Source organism: Protopterus annectens, chromosome 11.part0, assembly GCF_019279795.1.
Source record: "Protopterus annectens isolate FY-2018-M chromosome 11.part0, PAN1.0, whole genome shotgun sequence".
Lineage (NCBI taxonomy): Eukaryota > Metazoa > Chordata > Ceratodontiformes > Protopteridae > Protopterus > Protopterus annectens.
The window spans coordinates 112,208,296-112,229,996 of record NC_056745.1 but is presented as its reverse complement, the minus strand read 5'-3'; the positions used below and the strand labels follow the sequence as shown (position 1 = coordinate 112,229,996).

At 37.8% G+C, this 21,701-nt stretch overlaps 1 protein-coding gene across 4 annotated transcripts in view; it reads right to left on the bottom strand.

The window, feature by feature from the left end:
• LARGE1 (LARGE xylosyl- and glucuronyltransferase 1) overlaps positions 1 to 16,776 on the bottom strand; it is a 2,030,740-nt gene extending 2,013,964 nt beyond the window's left edge. For all 4 annotated transcript variants that reach the window (XM_044087485.1, XM_044087484.1, XM_044087487.1 and 1 more), the window contains exon 1: positions 16,310 to 16,776. The gene's annotated coding sequence lies outside the window, so the exon portion shown is untranslated. The remainder of the gene's footprint in view (positions 1 to 16,309) is intronic.
• Between the last annotated feature and the right edge of the window lie 4,925 nt (positions 16,777 to 21,701).

The following is a 21,701-nucleotide window of genomic DNA, read 5'->3' as shown; positions in this document are numbered from 1 at the left end:
ATATATATATATATATATATATAAAATACAAAATTGATGTACATACATATATATATATATAAAAATATAAGGTATTATATTTAATGTATTAAAGAGGTTATATATATATATATATATATATATATATAAATAAAATATAAGGTATCATTATATTTAATGTGTTATTAAAGAGGTTTGTTTTTTATCTGTACGTGAGTGAGTTTTATTTATAGATGCTGAATGTTTGAATAGATATTTTTAAATGAATTTTTAGTTACTTGTGTGAAGCTTATACAGTAAATGAATGATATTGCTTTAAGATCTTGATCATGTGATTTTAAAATGGTAAAATTCAGAGTCAGTTTGTTAAATGTATCTGAAGTCGTCCAACAAATTGGTTGGACGAAAAGCGCTTCATTAAAGTTGTGTCCATAGTTAGTACCTGGGTTTTGTTTTGTCACTTTTAAGTTTATAGGGTGTGACATTATTTTGGATTGTGCAACATTTTCCCTTCTCCAATGATGATTATGATAAAGTATGAACAAAAGATGGACTTCAATAACTGGCTTAGTTTCTGATTCTAAGGGGATGCAATATTTGTCAGCATGGAAGGAGATGAGGTCAACAGACCATGCTTTGCCAGGGGTGGTCTGCACCTCTCCCCTCTAGGCTATTGAATATTAGCTAAAACATAGTCTTCCCTCATAGTGACCTTTTTTGCAATGCCAAACAAAGTACTTCTGACCCCACAAATCAAAAACAAGAAAATCTAAACTTATTACTGCTCAATGCTTGCAGTCTAAACAAGAAACTCCACTCTCTACAAGTCTTCTCACCCTAGAGAATGCCAAAGTATGTGTGGTCACAGAGGCTTGGTTTAAAGCTGCAGAGAGCACACAAGCAGAGCAAGGCTATAATGCCTTCCACACATTTAGAGCAACTACTACACAGGCAGTGAAGGTGTCTTGATTTACATTGAAAATAAAGTACACCAAGAGTGGTTAAACAGGACAATGCACTTGAACTTCTCCATGTTCAAATCACAAATGGACAAAATCTTGGACCTCTTCCTTGCAAGATGCAGGTCCCCCTCTATGACCCAGAAAACCGATAACACGTATTTAAGCTTATTGGAAACTTACCACCCAACCCAGCACCATAATCATGAGCAACTTTAATTACTTCACTATTAAGTGGGAATCATATAAAACACAAAATGTGCAGGCACAATGATTCCTCAATTATGAAAACAGAAACTCCCTGGACCAGACTGTCAATGTCAACCAGGGGCATAAACATACTGGATCTGGTCCTCACCAATATGCACACCCTGTAGCTTAAATATTTTATCTGTTAAGGTCAGACCAGAGAATGGTCTCATTTGAAATAAAAAAATAAAACCTGGAATCCCAGCCAACCCTGGAATGTTCAGGAACTACTCTAAGCCTAACTTACTACTATTAAGTGATAACCTGGCAAAATTCCAAGCCTCTATAAACACTAGCACTACTGCTGCCTATGCAAAACGTTTCACAGAAATCCTATACAAGCATGTTAATAGCTGCATAGAGACAGATGTACCCACCAGGAAGAAGTACAGAATTAACTAAAAAAACAAGCCACCCTGGTGGCATCTCATCAGTAGACTGTGTGACAGAAAGAAGAAAATAATGGAAAAATTAGGAAACACTCTCAAACTAAAACAAATCAGAGGAGAACTAGTCAAAGGAAATTTGATGTAAACGAAGAATAAAAGCACTTAAAATTATTAAATGCTTAGCTCTGTTTTGGGGGTTATCATCTATCCTGCTGACTGTCCGTCAGTTCATCCATCTGTACTGTTTCCAGTTCCTCTCATCCCTACTCACTGTCATCACCTAGGTACCCCCACATTTGCAGGCTTCCTCCTAATGGCTGGCCACATAGGCTCTCCTCTCTTCCCCAAAGGCCATCTTTCCATCCTGTCTTGGTAACATTGTCTCCATCACACAAATTATCTTCCCACAACTTCTTGATCAAATCTGGTGACTTGCACCTAAAGGTTACAGCAAGGATTATATTATATTATAATAGTCCAGGGTCTGCTGCATCAACTGCCTCTAACCACCAGGTCCCCTGAGAAGTGTGCACGCATGCTGCTCTAGCTCTACTTCACTCGTGGCTGCCCCCCCCCCCCCCAAGTGAAGAATTTCTAAAATTATCCTGCCAACAACTGAGGGCAAAAGGAGTCACTACTGGGAGTTTTACTCTCTGAAATAGTCTTATCTCTAGGTCTACTTCACTTGTGGCTGCCTCCCCCCCAGTGAAGAATTTCTGAAAATTATTCTGCAAACAAATTACGGAAAAATGACTCACTACTGGGACTTTTACTCTCCGAAATAGTCTTATGTAGGTGTATTCCCTGTTAACTAATTTCTGCATCTAGTTCTTAGTGCTTTTACTTAATTTTATTATATTGGCTTAGTGTGAACACTTGCAAGGTCTCCCCCCTCCTCTTTCCAATCCCTGCCATTGCAACTAACTGCCACTAGCTGGCAGCAGAACACCAAACAACTGAATCTTAGCCCAGATAAGCAGCTCATCTTGTAAGCAGGACAGTGCTCTACAGTTATTTAAATTTCCCAGTATGAATGTCTACTGTACCACACCACCTATGCCCAACACCTCTACAAACTCCTCCATTATCATACAATAGTATCCATACAATGTGACTTAGCCTTCTCTAAATACCTACAAACCATAATAAACATTACCTCTCACCTACTATGCAGTGGTGATATCAACCCCAACCCAAGTCCAATAAGTCCTACAAATCACCAGAATCAGCCTAGAACCAATCCTAGCCTACTTAAGGGAAAATCCGATATTCTAATAATAAATCACAACATAAGAAGCATCCATAACAAAACCGAGCTCCATGCAACCATAGCATTATATGTACCTGACATCATCTTCCTCACAGAAACATGGCTTAAACCACACATTAAAAATGAAGTAGTACTTCCCCCTGGTTATAGCATACTACGAAAAGACCATACAGCTAAAAGAGGAGGTGGAGTTGCTCTCTTATAAATCAGATCATCAATGTTGAACTATTTAACATAGAAATCCCTGCATTTAATAATGCTGACATCCTACTTGCTAAGGTAAGACTAAATATATTCTAATAATAAATCACAACATAAGAAGCATCCATAACAAAACCGAGCTCCATGCAACCATAGCATTATATGTACCTGACATCATCTTCCTCACAGAAACATGGCTTAAACCACACATTAAAAATGAAGTAGTACTTCCCCCTGGTTATAGCATACTACGAAAAGACCATACAGCTAAAAGAGGAGGTGGAGTTGCTCTCCTATAAATCAGATCATCAATGTTGAACTATTTAACATAGAAATCCCTGCATTTAATAATGCTGACATCCTACTTGCTAAGGTAAGACTAAATACAAAAAAACAGCTAAATATCTTAGGATCATATATCCCTCTAGGAGATAAAATCAAAACCCTAGAATCTCTTCTTCAATGGACATCAGAAACCCTCCCCATGAAATCATTATATTAGGCAACTTCAATATTGATTGGACCTCACAAATCACCCCCACCCCTCAAATCATATTAACCTTTATGGATTCTCACAGTTTATACAGACCCCTGCTAGGGTAGACAACACCTCAAAAAAAGAATCAATACTAGACTGGATTCTCAATAATCACCCATCTTCCACCCATAATTTTGGTACACTACCCGACATTCTAAGCGACCACCTCCCAACCTTCTTCATCAGACACCAAACTATACTCACTAGAATTCGCTCTCTAAAACACATCAGATACACTAAAAACTTCAGGGCTGACAACCTTAATACAGCCCTTAAAAGAGGGGACTAATTGGTGTTTAACATTTCCTTTAGATTAAGTAGTTGAGTATTTAAACACTATCTTCTTAGGCCTTCTCAACCAACTTGCTCCACCAAGACACATCCGCACTAAAACCTTCTATGCCCCATGGCTTGCCAAGAGCACTAGGCAACTTATGAAACAAAGGGACAAAGCTTGGACACCTGGCGCAAAAACAAAACTACTCCTAATAGGTAAACATTCTTACAACTGAGAAACACTAAAAAAAGCAAATCAGACTAGATAAACAAAAATGCTACAGTGAAATTCAAACTAAGCCTAATACCAACCCACAAAAGTTTTGGGCCACTATAATCAGTATTCTCCAACCAGGTAAATCACCAACTCCTCATCCAAACATAGACACCACCTCTATAAAACACTGCCACCCAAGTCAATGAGTTCTTTACCAACTCTATATTAAAGCTGTCAACAGACCAACACTCCTCAACCCCCACTATACTATATAACCCATCAAATAATGCTAACTCCTTCACCCTTCAACCTGTACCAACTGACACAATCTATAGACACCTAACCAAACAAACCCATCACCTTAACAGTAGACAAACTACCTACCAAATTCCTACAAATAGCCGCCAAAGCCATTTCTTACCCAGTCTCTATAATCATCAACAGATCAATCTCAGAACAAAAGGTGCCACTTCTCTGGAAAATCTCCTACATTATACCATTTCAAAGGGGGCAACTCCACTGACCTAACAAACTACTGCCCTATAGCTATACTTTCCCCACTGGCTACAATAATGGAAAAATGTATCCACACCCAAGTACTAACACATCTCCTCTTCAACAATCTTCTTGCCGAAACTCAACACTGATTCTGCCCCAACCATAGCACTACCACTGCACTCATCCATTTTAGTAACCTAGTAAATATGCAACGCAACAATGGCCAACTAGTGTCTGCAGTTTTCCTCGACTTATCTAAGGCGTTTGATACGGTCACCCATACAAAACTAATAACATCACTCTCAGAATTAAAACTAACTACCCCCACTCTATTATGGTTTCAGAACTATCTCCCAACGCCAACAAGCTGTTCAGTGGAAAAACTCCCTTTCCCCCTACTTCCTATAAAACTAGGAGCACCCCAAGGATCAATCCTAGGACCCCTACTTTTCACTATATTTACAAATAATCTTCTCAAAGCCACCCCTCTAACCTAGTTCAATACGCTGCTGAATCCACCTTAATCTGCTATGCCCCCACCTTCCAACAACTTCAAATCAAGACCCAAGAAGCCTTTACATCCATCGAAGCCTGGCTAACAAACTCCCAGCTAATACTAAATCCTAAAAAAACCCAACTTATGCTCTTTCATCCTTCAAAAGCAGCAGCACCTACTCCCTCGTTCTCGGTTTCTGCATTAGATAATACCCCCATCTCCCCCGGCACACAAACCAAATTACTAGGGTTCATTATTGACAATAATATGAAATTTGACAAACACACAGCTCATACAATAACCAAAATCAACAATAAACTAGGTACTCTTTACAGATGTAAAAACTTCCTAACCAGAAACAGTAAAGTTACCCTAGCTCGTGCCCATCTTCTCTCTACCTTACTGTATGCTTCTCCTGTCCTAATTAATCTAAACAAGAGCGATTTAAACAAGCTATCAGTATGCTACAACAAAATAGCAAAATTCGCCACAAACTCTTCCTACCGCACTCACCACTGTCAGGCCCTAAAACAGCTTTCCTGGCTTGAACTCCCTAACACCTTAGCTCTAAACCAACTTTTTCTAGCTCACCAAATACTGTACCAACCTGACAAAACTCCTGACTTACAAGACTTGATCATACTCTACTCCAATAACCGAAAACTTAAATCTACTAATAAGGCACTAATCGCAATCTGCAAAAGCCATTACAGCTCTGCTGACTCCCTGTATTGTAGCAACCCTGCCAAGACTTGGAACTCCCTACCACTACAAATCAGGGTGCAACCTAATAAAATTCAAAGAACAGCTTATTTCCCACCTAAAGAACTCCTGGACATGCAACTGCCTACCATCTGGCTTTCACCTACCCGCTATCCAACCTCTTTAAAACTCCCACAGATGCACTATATATTATTACACGTTACTTACCAACTCACCGTCGCCTACTCCCCATTGCCCCATCTATACCCACTAACTCTCTCCTAGACCAGTGGTTCTGAAACTTTATAAAAAGGGTCCTCCAACTTGCAAAGGAAAAAAATTTGATGGACCCCTCTCTGCAGCGGTACACATACGTTACATTTGGATCAACCCCCAAATACCCCAATCAGCCCCACCACCATCACCACACAGCCATTTCAGTGTCCAATTACTTGGCTAATTCTCCCCAGTTGCCATAAACACTGTTCAAAATTCTCAGTGTGCATACTGTTTTCTGCTTTACTTCTACAATGATTATGATGTTTGTAGTTAATTATTTAAAACTTGTATTTCAAATTTTATAGCACAAACACTGATGGACATTTGCTAAAGCTAAACAGATATTTGCTAAATCTAAACAAAGCAATATAGTCTCAATGAAAACTCAACATTAAAACTTCTCTGCCTTTGAAACTCACATTCACTGAAACAGCATTGAAACCCACATTCAAAGAAAATTCATCTGGCCAGTGGCGGATTAAGTTTACCTTTAGACTGTTTTCAAAGCATAGGTCCCTTGCAAACATTTTTAGGAGCATGAAAAAGTTCTTTGATCCACCTTCCGGATTGTATAATACACAATAATTAAATTATATCCCTTGTATAATACAGCACCACTTGGTAGTATGCGTTTTAAATGTATAGTTTTGCACATTTTTCTAGTAAGCAGTACAAAAACATATGAACAAATAATGACAAAACTACCCAATTGAGAACATTTCAACCATAAAAGGGCCACTCAAACTTCTGTCATTACAATCCACCAATATCATTCAATATGCACAATCTCTGCAGAAGTCAGTCATGTGAATAATTCCACCTTAAAAAGAGATCTGTAACTAATGAAAAGGTTGCTGCTAGCAAACAATTTTAGTTCAGTGTTTCATCTACAAATTCAGTACCTGCTGCCCTTGAAGAATAAATTGTCTACTTAAAAAATGGTAAGCTGGTAATACTGCAAGGATGGCAAACTGAAAACAGGCTCATAGTTACTAGGCATCTCATCCAAAAGAGTAAGTATTTAGGACTTCCCCACCCCCTAAAATGCAAAATAATATCAACAATCAATAAATACGCTGCGGGAGTGGAACCCACAGCCTTCTGTATTAAAATGCAAGTATCCTACCTGTTATGCTACTAACACAGCTTTAAAAGGCTGCACCACAATAGTGATACTATTTGCTAACTAGCTAAACAAATCTGTTGCACATTGTAAACAGACTTGGCATGAGCAGCAGTAAACTTCTCTTCCCTTGAAGCTCACAATTCCTTGAAAATGCACTTGAAACTAAATTTCTTGAAAAATGCAGAGAGCCCAAACTATGGGCACATTTTAATTTTTAGTCTTGTAAACTTAGAAAGTTAATAGAACAACAAGTTTTGCATTAGTACAAATTTTCTGAAGGCTATGACGTCTGATGCTCAAATGTCTGCCATTATTTTCTCACTTCAGTCGTCAATGATCTACCAAGGATTTTCCAGAAAAATACAATTTTATTACAAACAAGCTGAAAATATGAGGCAAAAATATGGACATTCTGCAAAAACCTGGATAGCTGAACGGTATGCTACCTACCTCTTACATATACCTCTTTCCCTATTACTTACACACACACACACACACACACACACACACACACACACACACACACACACACAAATACCTATCAACCTCTTCAGTGCAAGAAATATGGACAAATCCTATCATAATGTGGGGAACAAAGGGCCAAAGCTAAGGATATATTTTAAATATTGTTCTTATAAACTTAGAAAGTTGATAGAAAATTCATATTAATTCAAAACTTGTTCTGAAACGTATGAAATCTAAAGCTCAAAAGGTACGCCATTCTTTTCTTCAGTCCTCAATGATTTGCCAGAGAAACCCCATTTTATGTGAAACAGACCAAATAAGGCAAAATCTGACACACTCTGCGAATATCTGGTCAACGGACAGCTGCACTCAAGGCACCGCTTCTTATTAAAGCCTTGATAAAAAAAAAAACAAACAAGCCAAGTTCTGTCAACAAGATCGCCTGGATCAATCATCAGCTCTACATTAAATTTCTATTTGCTGGAAAAAGGGAGAGAGCATACCCATACAGCACCCACATTAATATGGGACCGGTCTTACTTGGAGTGAACAGAACAGTTCCTTAAGTTTCCCTCCAAGTCCTAACTGCTGGCAGAAAACACAGGGCAAGTGAGCAGCTGCTCAGCATCAGCCGCAAACACAGATGTTGTTCTTCCTTCCCATCTAAAACTAAGGGCAAGCAGCTGCTTAGCCACTGCTCAGTTGCAAACAAGGAAGTTTATTTATTTATTTTTTTAAATAAATAGTGGATGAGCGGCGCAACTTTTTTCTCCACAGGGTCAGGTCATGGATGATGCCCGAAAGTCAGGTGGGTGGAAGTGAGCTCGCAGACCCCTTGAGTTAATCGTACGGACCCCAGTTTCAGAAACACTGTCACAGACTAAGTTGAAAAGCTTTCCCTTAAAATGTCAATGCACCTCATATGAACTTGTCTATATTCTCCTTTTTTAGTTTTTCCTTTCTTGGCTTATCTTCAGTACATCTTCAAGATTATCTCTACTAAACATACTGCATTAACAATCAAATATTACTTCCTGCTATACTTTTAATTGCATGTCTAAACCACTATGCTTATGCAAGCATATGTTATTGTCTGCTATATTTTTATAACTGAATATTTGTATAGTATGTTAGCAATTGTTCTGGAGTTTATCTCCCCGAGCCTCCGCTGAAAATGGACAGCTCTGTCCAGTTGGGCCTTCCCGGTAAATAAATGTGAAACAAATAAATAAAAATAAAACATTGCAGATGTTCAGATGTACTACCAACATAACCTGCAGGGCACTGCCAGATCTACCACGTTTTGTACCACAATTTTCTGTTGTGCTTCTTCCTGGGTCATTCTACAAATGGAATGCAAGCATCTCAACAAGTCTTATTTGGTTAGTAAAATACATATATTCTCTGTTGTGACATATTCCAAAGTTCTTTCCTATAAGGAAATCGGTATTCTTTTTTCTAGTGATACAAATGTACCATGTTGTCTTGTATGCCCCCATGATTAGACAAATGCGGGTGTAAAAAGCTGAATGAAGAAGATTTATAAAAAGTATTTACTTAACTAATATTGGTTATCTGAAGTAGAGCACTGACCCATTTGTAGAGTCAGTCCAGGAAAGAATACAAAAATGAGTTAACCATACAACAGTTACACATTAGTACATGTTTACAGCAACAGTTAAAGTTTAATTGTAAACATACTGCAGACAAACATGTCTGGATAAAACACGATTTAAACAAACAGTATACAATACATCTAATACAAACGGTATGCAAATTATACATTACCTACAAATACACACTATATGTGGAAGGAAGCACAGAAGAAGGCATAAGTAGTAGATGGAGGGAGAAGACAGCAAAAGGGGATATGACCTTTTGAGTGGAAACAGAAAAAAAATGTTTTAAGATGCTGCTGTCTTACTAGGAAGCTGGCTTTATAAAGGCCCACTATCAAGCAAAATGCAATGACTTGTGCACGCTCTATGAAGTTGTACTTGTGCTTTAATAATTGTATAAAGAAAGAAAAAAAAAGACTGCTGCTGTACCAGTCTACATGAAATTCACAATCACAGAAATGTGGATTTTGAGGGCAGATAAACACTTGATTCAAGGAGTCCGCCTACTTCTCTGCTTGTTACACTGTGACTACTAAAATAACTGACTTTCTCTTATGCCATAAAAGTGGTGGCTTATTTATATCCCATGCGCTTCTGAAATCCTACACTGTTTTTTTTTAAACCACCACCTTTTCTTCAGAAGAACCATTTCATACACTGCCCACTTTTTAGAAAGGGGCACAGTATGCATATGTATGTTTATTTGTATACTCCTATCTACACAGTACCCATATATCTTCAAACTATGCATTCCCATTTTTCCACATTTGTAAACTTCAACACAAACTCCATTTAGACTTCTCTGCTGTTCTGAAATGTCATACAAGACTCTCAGGTTTAGAAATGTGTTTAGCAATGAAGCCTTGAGTTTTGTTATATACCTTTGGAGCAGTATCTTCTACAATTAAATGCCATCATTCTCTACCTTTTACATACCCTGCTCAAAGAAAACATGAATGGAAAACAGATTTGTAGTGTTTTATGCCACCTGAATGGCCCAGTTTCATCCATCTCAAAGAAATCTGTTTTACTAGCATACTAATCACCATGTAACAATTAGCTTTCAGCATCTGCACACAGTTTTAACTTTTCTCCCAGCATTCTTTCCGATTTCAAATATACATGGAGTATATATACTTAGGCCAAACCAAACTTCATTTTGTGTAATCTTCACAAAAATATCTACATGAAATACTTGAAGCAGTTAATACCGATATGAAATTTCTTGTGCTGTTCTTTTTCTATTATTTGTATCAAGTCTTGGTTATAATAAATAGCACAAGCCAATCCATCCCTGAAGCTCCTTGCAAAGCAAACCAGGCAGAAGCAACCATGCAGTTACTCTTTGTATTTCTCCATTTACCTGTAAATGCCACTCTTGTACCCTTTAACTTCTGTCACACATGTATCGCATAGCCACCTGAATGACACACAACTGTCAATTTAACTTTTGCATTTCCTGTTTGATCATACCATGTAACTATTGTTTTACTGCAGCTGTTATGATTTTATAACAATTTCTTGTAAAAGTCTTATTCCCAAGGTTGCTTCTAGAAAATAACCTTACCCAGCAAGTTAATTAACAGTCAACAAAACACAGTCTGTAAATAAAAACATTCTTCTTAAGCATGATATTCTCCAGGAATTTGCAGAGCTTCTGAGCTATTAAAGTTCTAGCATTCAGTCTTCTCAGCAATGTAAAAATGTGCATAATGTACAATTATAAATACATCTTCTGATTAGGCCCTGCACCGGGTATAACTATCTACATACCATTCAGTTCTGTCAGTGCAAAAGAATTATAGAATTGTTACGCAAGTTTAAGAAACCTGAGACATTACTGAAACACAGACACAGATATAACATTGCACAATAACACCAATGTGTCATGTTCATTTGTGAAAACAAAACCCTTGACTGCTTGGTGGTAATGGTGAACAGAAAAAGTATCCTAGGGCTATGAATTTGAGTAAAAATGTTATCACTCTTGGAAGATCAAAATAATGCATGCTTCAGAACCCCCCCCCCCCTCCCAAAAAAAACACACAGAACTAAAAATATATACATTCAAGACTTCATTCATCAATGTTCCATCATCCTGATTACTCCCTATAACAGTCTTTACTGGCTTGTGGCACGGACTCCACTAAAACCCAAACTATACCTTTCTGTCTTATAATATCCATCCAGATGACAAGAAGAGCAATTAAACGATTTTAAAAATCTCAATTTCACTTCATTTTCACCAAAATACTGCAAGAGAAAAAACTTGTTTGGTAGCCTGGAATATTCTTAAAAAGTCCCTTTTTCCAAAATCTTCAAAATGAGAAAGACTACACCACATTTATTGTCCCATTAACTGCAACCCAAAAGTGCCTCACTAAGTAAATAGAAATAAATTATGCATTTAACAATGTTGCCTTTCTAGTTAACATAATGAAACTCTCCTCAAATGCAACCCAGAATAGTATATAAAAGTCAGATGCAAACAGCAAGCAAGTGGTACAAATTTTAGACTTCTAGAAGATTATATCTATCACACGTACCTTAACAGACATAATTAAGGGTTAGAAAAAGGTTTATCTAGACAAATTATACAAGTATAGTAAAAAAATGTAAGGAAAAATCCAAGTGCTGCAGTAAAATAAGGTAGGAAGCCAAGACGTTTGCTTTGGACAGAGTATGCAGCAATTCAGTAAGCTTCCAAGGAAGACTGGGGAGTTAACTGACCAGTGTGAGCTAACAAAAAGTGAAAGCAAGAATACATAACCAAAACCTTGCTTTTATGAATGCCAGCTCCTCCCTAGTAAAATAGAATGGTGGACATTTGGATGACAACATCACAAGGTAACTGATTTGCAAATTAGGCAATGGATCAGAAAGCTAGCAAAGTAACATTAACCAGTCTAAATGCTGGAAGTACAGCAACTATGGTTGTAAACTCCTACATATATATTTTTTTAATTTGAAATGACTAATCTTGGTGTGTGTGTTTATAATGTGTCAGAAGAGATATAACTGGCCAATTAATAATGATTTAAAAGTCAAAGAGTTTTAAAACTAACATTCAAATGCTATTGGTTTATAAGTATGGCTTGTCTTTGATAGAAAAGATTTCATAAAAATGGTTACTTTCTCACATCTGAAAATAAACAGCCAAAAATAATTTCAGGAGAAAATATTTACAGAGACTGATATAAGTTTATCATGCTTTAATGGTCTACAAAATAACATGAACGTATTGCAAGTCATTATGAATGAGAGTCAGATGAAGAGTCAGAACACACACTACACGATTTGTTAAAATTCTGGCATCAATTTTCAGCTCATGACTGAGAAATGAGACAAAGGATGAAAGCATCATCCAAAAAAAAAAAAAAAATTAAATACTGCCGACAGCCTACAGCAGCACCAGAAAGCAATGTCACTCAGACTAAGTTTCTGACTAAGTCAACTGTCAACCAGTTACTGTTTATGTTTTATCCTGCCTATTCTTCTAAGAGACATTGCTACCATTTTCTCTATAGCCCCTTGTTTTCCCTATCAACAATTAAGAAAATACAAGTCTTTCCACACTTTTGCAGCATCCACTATTTTGACTGCTATATGCATTTAACTTCCTATCAAATGTATGCACTACTCAAAATGGTAATCAGCAACAACTGACAACATTATTAACCAAAGTACAAGACTCAGTCAAGGATAAAATAATTCAATAGCGCAGTACTTAAGTCTAAAAGCATAATTCATATCTTAAAAAAACTGCGCTTTCAACATGTTTACATAGCAACCCCTATTTACCTGTGCCCTTTACAGTCACCCCAGTTTAAATATGCAAAATCATGTTTAGTCCATTATATCTCGATTAGCCATGCACAGCAGCCACAAAAGATAAAAATATAGATAGCCATGACCTGCTACCTATACGAATGAGACAATATGGACTATGCTTTTGTTTACTAAATGAATGTAACAAATATACAAGAAAACAGACACCAGAATGAGTGTTACAAAGCTATAAACAAAACCACCACAAGGCTTATCAACTAAACATTCCAGCATCAGGAAATACAGTTTAACTGACTCTAGCATATCAAAAGTAATTAGAATTATTGCTTTTGAAAATGTTACTGAAAATCTGAGTACTCAAAGTGTACAGCAAATTGGTTAATTTTGCCAGCTGGTAACATGGAATTTTGTCCAGTTAATCAGAACATCAGGAATTGGAAGGATCTTCTAGGACCTCCCTACCAGAAGGAAAAGTAGGTAGGTACTTGAGTCTCCCAGTGTTTATGTTATACTTGTCACAAGAACTTTCCAGTTCAACACTCAGCAATTGTACCCAAGGTCATCTTTGTTACAGGTGACATGGAGAGACGTAAAACAACAGAGCAAGAAGAAAAAAAAAAAGAAAAGCAATACATATTTCTATCGCCAAACTCAAGAGTGAGGCTGTCACAAATGCCAGTGTAGCCAAGCCAACCCCCTACACTTACACTCTGAAATCCAAGAAAGCTGCCCTACATGTTATTGTATTATACTGCCCAAACTTGTCGGCAAGGAAAGGACTAGCAATGTGACAATAAACAGAGCTCAGAAAAATAATGAGAAAAGAAAAGGGCTATAAATACATTAGACATACTTCAGTGGTGAGAAGCAATAACACAACACAAAATGTGCTTCCCAGGGGCAAAAATATCTTCAGTCCTGAAGGATAACAAAGGTTCAGCAGGGCAAAATTTATATTTTATATTCAGCAGCAAGAAAGACTAAAGCAATACTGTTCAGAAAAATAAACCCTCAACCAATAGCTTTGTAAGACCTTCAAGGAAAACTGTGTTTAAAAATACTTATTTCTCCAAGCTCACACATTTTTATCTTTAATTTTTAAAGATTAAAAATGAAAAAAGGTTGAATAAGTATTATGAACTTCAGCAAACAAAACAGTTACCGGTTACATTTTTTTTAAGAGTATTTTAGAATTACTCCCCAAGTCCATGTAGCAAAATTAATACAGAACATGGTTAATGTAGCTCATGCAGACAAGGGAATGTAAACACAGACTACTGCATTACATGCACAGCTTGCACATTTTAACAAATTTAATGTGACACAGCCACTGGGGTGGGGATTCATGCACACTCAAAGATAAAACATGTTATACTGTAGAAACTCAAGAACCATCTAAAATAAGGCTTAAAAGTGGCATGCCATTATATGAAACAAAACAGTTTATATCTGTGCATGTGCGTACAAACATATATATGGAAATTACAATGATGTAGCAAGGTGGGCACTTAAACATTCTACTTTTGCAGAACATACAAGGTGATCTTGCTAACACCAAAAAAAAAATTAACATGCATTTGGTGTCTAGCCTAATAAAATAGATGATCTGTTAAAAGAATGACAGAGTTTGATAAGATCAAAAAAATGGAATTGACACTTTTGATTTTTTACATTCTAAGACTATGAACAGGTTTTTTAATATTCCTCGTGTGTATGACACACTTAAAAGAAACAGCTGCTGTGCCCGGTTAGCCTCACACAATTCATCAGTAGGGGTAAAATCAGTTACTACCTTTTTTAAAACGTTGGTCCTGCATTTCTTCCGTGTTTTACTAATCAAAGGAGCTGTAAAAGCCTTCATTTAACCCAAACACTCCTTGCCTTGACTTAGGTCTGCAAAACTGATGTAGGAGCCTCTAGCAGTCCTCAGCATTACGATAATTTTAGTGAAGACGATCCATTCACCCACAACCCCTTCTCCATCACCCACAACCCCTTCTCCCACTTTGCGGTTGGGGTGTCACTTCAACAGTGACAATCATCTCGAGCCAAGGTTTTACACCACCGGGTGGCTAACCCTGCCATGGTAGTTCATTCATACCACTCACTCACACACGCACACTCACCAACGGCCAATTTGGAGTGTCAAAATATATTCCCATAAAGCAGGTAAATACATTTATGAAAAAAGTACTTTACAACAAAGAGACAGAACAACAATGCTAACCCAGTTCTGAAACTTTGTTTCTAACTTAGCTATTCCTACTGTGATTCAAACTTGTAACTAGTCATGCCACTTCACACCTATAAAAACTGACAGTTGTGTGTCAGAACTATGCTTGCCAAAATACAACAATAAATACGCTGCTATGTTAAAAACTGTTCAGTTACCAGTGCTGTGGATAGTTTTACACAAGTGTGACATTTATTTTGATAGGACTTCAAATGAAAAAGCTTTTACTGAAATTCTATATTATATTGCAACAATACAACAGAATAAAAAATTGAAAAATTATCTGTGATATTTTTTGTTAATTTAAATTCCGAAGTATACCTGCATAAACAGACATTCTGAACATGCAAGGGGTGGGGTAATGGGAGCTTTTGATGTAAACAATAAGTGGTGACAAGGTTAGACTGGACAATTCCAAAGCAGGATTATAGGAATTATGACAGGTTACCAAGGGAAATTTAGTGCACCACTTTGAGCCCTATGGAGTGGCTTCTCACTCTTTTGCATGGGACAAAAGATCTGCGTGGCTTGAACTGTTTTCTTTTAATGAGCAACTACTGTCTATTCAAACTGCTATAAAAATGACTGATCATTTCAAAACCTAAACATATGTTGCTCATGACTGTTTGTCAAAGTAGTAGCATTGAAAACTAAAAAAAGTGATTACTTTTCCAGATTTTTTCACCAAAAATAAACTGGGACTCTAACAGACGTCCTCTTTAACGCTTGTCGTCTTCACACTTAGGACGACTTCAGCCTCTAAAAATAATCCGGTATACAGTTCACAGTCTGGTTTTCAAAACAAAACTCAGTGGGAACGTGAGATAAAATCTTCGCTAAGAAAAAAAATACAAATAAAAGGCGTTCTTTGCTTATTTGTTTAGTTTTTTTTAAGCGTCTAATTTGTTTGGCCCCAAACGAGGACACCGTGTTCCGTTACTAGGCAGCTTTACAACGTTTCACTCTGACACACCGTTATTTGACTGTCTCTTGTTCGGACATTATTTAATTCAGGCTGCCTTACCTCCTTCACAGTGTTTTCGGTTCATATAACTGTTGGGACGGAGCCCCACTGCTTGACTGACGAGCAGTCCTCACTAGAAGTCCAAATGACAGGGGAATGTATAGGCTTGGCTTCCTCAGGGTGCCACCGAAATCACGGCTCTTTTTCCGGGGACGTCGCTCGGCCGCCTGCCGGGGGGGGGAAGAAAAGATATAGATGCTATCCAAAACGGTGAAGAGTGAAAAGTAAACAGGGAAAGAGACAGGCCCGGACGGCGTAACTAGATGTGTTAGACAGAGGACGAAGGGAAGCGCGCGCTTTAAAGGTACACTGCTGTTGACTGATTTTGTGTTGTGTCCTGTTTCAGAGCCCGATCCGCCATCACTGCTCGAGGGTCAGCAATGTATTCAGAACCGAAGTACTAGCGAGAGCGAGCAAAGGAGCTGACCAGCTGTAATGCTGTAGGAGAGAATCATGCGCGCTCCCCAACCCTGTCTCCCTCCCACCCGGCATGCGTAATAAGCAGAGCTGAAGGATGCTAAGCTGTGGGTGATTATAATTTGACATCCAATGCAGATTTACATTTTTTTTACTTCGTGAGGTTTATCTAAAACTGACCCGTTTTGGTTAGGAAACGTCATCTCTGACAACCGATTTTTTTTAAAGTAATGTTCAAAATGTGGAGTCATTTTTGCAACTTTACTTTGAATGTATTTCACTTATGTTTTTTTTCTTTTTGTGTTGAATGTAGAGTTTCACTTTTACTGTCAGTCTGTCACAAGATTGTAAAAACGAACTTAGACTCTAGAGACCATGGTGTTTAGAGAAACATTGCGTGGTTCTCCAAACCACGTTAAATGGTAAAACATTTATGAGAAAAATGCTATCACTTTGCCGGGTCCACCTGCAAGACTGGTCCCAAACCACTAAAGAGCATGCGCTTCAATTAAGTGCACTGAAACGCACAAAATGCACAAGAACGAGCAGTCTCTACTTGTGTACTACCGGGCACGCCGCTACTCCCGGCATTTGCCGGTTGCCTGGTGTAAATCGCACGTTTTCTCTTCCCTTAATTCTGCTTGAAATATTTAACTAAAACATTACAACACATGCATGGAAGCTAGCTCGTTTATCCATATTGTGGGATGAATAAGTAGGCATTCGGTTGTTAGTGGCATGCCTCTGCTTGAGCATAATCATGTTGCAACAACTTTTATTAGAAAAACGTAATTGCATGATGCGTCCATTAATACCAAATTTCAGCCACAGGCTGTAAAGCAGAGGGAAGTCGTTTATTGGATGGATACGCATGCTGTTTGTGCGGCTCTAGGCGCTCTGCGGGGCTGAGAAGGCTGTACTGAATGCTCTGGGGCATCAGTTAGAAGGTAGCCTGCAGCAGGGTTGCTACTACCTGCCCCTCTTTCCACAGGCCATTTAAAATAGCAAATACCGTGATACTTGGTAGAAAAAATAGCCAACATGTTTTTGAATGCCGTAGAGCAGCATGATAACTGTATATGAAACACTTTTAACATGATATGATCTGGTGGTATGGACAAGTAATATTTTGTGGTGCTGACAAGAAGTCATTTTCAAAGAGCGAGGGTGCAAACTGTCTGGCATGCAGTCAGCTTTTGTTAAGAAACGTCGGCAAACTATAGATAGCCAAACATGATAAACCTAACCTGCATATAAAATTGACCATCAGACGTTAACCACATATTGGTCGCTATTGTGGCCACCTGGTTATGGCAACATTTTTTTTATAATATATGTAACGGTACTGCCCCCTCCCCACATATACACACACATTCAAAAACAACAAATAAACATAAAAAGCAGAGATGATCCCTTGTAAAAATGGAATTTACTTCCATGCTGCATCCCTACTTTCTGAGTAGTCTGACGTAGAACAGTTTAGGTTGTCCGATTGTTGTACCTTTATAGTCAAGGCTCTGTAACAAGTTTAATGCTGTATCTATGTTCTGCTGATCAGTTTCGGGTTATAAAGATGAGTTGTCCTATGTTATAAAGAGATGTTGTATAAAAACGTAGTGATAGATAAGACAAAAGTGCAAACCTCAGACTTTTATCACTTTTTGGCAGTAGCTGTACATGATACTGTATGATTCTGAAGAAAAGGATGTATTTGTGATGATCACTAAAAAATTGCAATAGAAATTACAATACAGCATTTGTTCTAAAGTAAACTCACCTAGGTGACATACACACACACACACACACACATATATATATATATACACGCACACAGAGACAGGTGTGTGACTATAAAGTACTCAACAAAGTTATTCCTTTCATAACTTAATATATTTATTTCTAGGAACTGGTAAATAGTTGTAACTGGATGCTAACACCTTCTCTTTTCTTGATATTTTGGATGGAATTTGGTCAGTTCCTATCAATATTTCTAGTGCAACTCTTAGTTTGAAAAGAAAATACTATAGAAGGATGGTACTCTGTCACTGATTTCATTCATCTACTTTATTTTACCTAGTATTGGGTAAATAGGTTTATAGGTGAATACCAGGCTAACTACCCTGAAGGGCCATTTTAAGCCTAGCCAACAACCTAAGATCTGAATCAAACCATGTACTTTGTGGTTCTGAAGTGAAGACCTTAACCATTATGCCAAACCCACCTCATGCATATTGAAACAATGTTACAGTAACATGGACTCCTGGAGTAACAGCACTGGGTGGTACTAAAGGATTTTTAGGGTAATTTAGACCAGTACATTAAAAATTCTTCTTCTTCTTTCGGCTTTTCCCAGTTAGGGGTCGCCACCGCAGATCACCTGTCCGCTCATGATTGGCAGTGGAGTTTTGCAGTGTCAAGTTGCCAGCCTGACGGCCAACCTTCCACTGAAGGCACACACATGCACACAGTCACACCTAGGGCCAATTTAGAGTATCCAATCCACCTACAGCATGTCTTTGGGATGTGGGAGGAAACCGGAGCACCCAGAGGAAACCCACATGACCACAGGGAGGACATGCAGACTCAGCACAAAAGGCACCCCAGCTGAGGATCGAACCGGAGAACCTCTTGCTGTGAGGCGGCAGTGCTAACCACTGCACCACTGCGGCCGCCCAGACCACCAGTACATTAAAAATAAACCACCTAAATCACAAATTGCTCTGGAAGAACTCATATAATCAAATTCCTGGGGGATTATTTTGAACAGTGAGGGGCATATCACTGATACAGGAAGGGTTTGTACCATTTCAGACAAGAAACAACAACCCCAGACATTTTTTAAAGTGATGAAGTTCACTCAAGATTTCGTTAGTAGCAATCATAATATATAATAATGATAATTAGTACTAATAATGGATAGTCCTCTCTCTCAATTTCTTTATTACTTCTTGTATAAGTAATTTGCAAGAAGAACATAAAAGATCCTTGAGGTTCATAAGCAAGTACTATGATCAGCCTCAGTACCATGAAATACTGTAGAAGTTAGTATTGCTAGTATTTTATATAATTTAAAGATGTAAATGATCACTGTTTCTCAGTGGCAATGTCACAGATAGGAACAAATAAGAAACTACATGCTAAATAATTCTTTTTTAAGGTGATTGACGAATGGAATGGAGAAAGCATGAGGTAAGTGAACTCTGAAAACAGCAACTACATACTAGACAATGAAGAAAAGAGAACTTAGTAGGACTGAATTATGTTGTTATCCAGATGTATTATTCCACTATAAAAACCTGCTGCCTGGGTAAATAGTAGGAGCTGACCTACAGAGGATTGCCAAATGGATTCTGAAAGTAAAGCACAAACAGATTGCTGTAAAAGTAATCTCACAATCCATGTTATCCTCATTAATCCATTTTAAGCTATAATCATTAATTCATTTTAAAAGGGAAAACCATGATTAAGATTTACATGTGCTTCCATAAATGTAAATGTGGAAAGAAGAGCCTATTAGAGATGATATAAACATCCCTATGCATTTTGTTACATGATGGATAGTTCAGAAATGAATTTGCTTTATGGATTCTTTCAACCGAAAAAAAATAAAACTCAGCTGTCCCTGTCATTGGGCAGTTGGAAGAGAAGAGCTGGAAGCTACAAGTAAAGCTGTTAATATATTCTCTGTAAAGGTTACTAAATGGTTAGTCTGATAGTGTTTTGCAGTCTATTCAATTTCAATAACAGTATATGCAGTAAACTGGTTAAGAAGAAGAAGTTTGATAAACTGTATGGACAAGTGCATTTTGTATGGACACAAGTTTAAACAACATTTTAAATACACAACAGTCAAGGCAAAAAAGGATAAATGGTTCACTCAAGAAGTAAATCCAAAACCACATAAGAGTGAACCAAAACTAAGTGACAATCAAAAACCAAGCTTCAAATGGAGTCAAAATCTGGAAATTTAATAATATGTAAGCGCTTTCACAGCAGTCAAAAATACTGCTTCTTCAGACATTAAAACCAAACCAAACCTTGCTCAGTTTTAAATAGAGAAACCAATAATGCTGTAGCCAATCACATAAAAGAACATATCAATATCCTAGCAACAAAGTAAACCTTAAAAGAGTTATAAGAAAACTAGCGTACTAATTTAAAGGCACAGCATAATAAAATAACATAAAAAAAACAGCATAGTAAAATAACATGATAAAAAAACAGTAAGAGAAAACATGCATAATAGTGCTAAATAAATTCAAACAGATGCTTACTATATTTGGCACTGCTGCGCTTTGCTAAGCACTGCTCATGCTCATTCATGCTAAGCAGTGCATGAACATGCTAACGACTGCCAATGTTTGTGGGGTGCTTAGCCTCGCTAAAACCATGGTTCTGAGAGTTTTCCAATTTCTTGGCTTAGCAGTAAACAAACCAGCTAAGCAAAGGGAGGGAGACAAGGGGATATAGGTAAGGGAGGAGGAGGTTACAGGAGTTATAGAGTGGATAGAAGTGTAGTTAGAGGTTATATCTGAGTGAGGAAGACAAGGGGGCTATACGTAAGGGAGGAGGAGGTTACAGGAGTTATAGAGTGGATAGAAGTGTAGTTAGAGGTTATATCTGAGTGAGGGAGACAAGGGGATATAGGTAAGGGAGGAGGAGGTTACAGGAGTTATAGAGTGGATAGAAGTGTATTTAGAGGTTATATCTGAGTGAGGGAGACAAGGGGATATAGGTAAGGGAGGAGGAGGTTACAGGAGTTATAGAGTGGATAGAAGTGTAGTTAGAGGTTATATCTGAGTGAGGAAGACAAGGATCTGAGTGAGGAAGACAAGGCCGATATAGGTAAGGGAGGAGGAGGTTACAGGAGTTATAGAGTGGATAGAAGTGTAGTTAGAGGTTATATCTGAGTGAGGAAGACAAGGGGGCTATACGTAAGGGAGGAGGAGGGTACAGGAGTTATAGAGTGGATAGA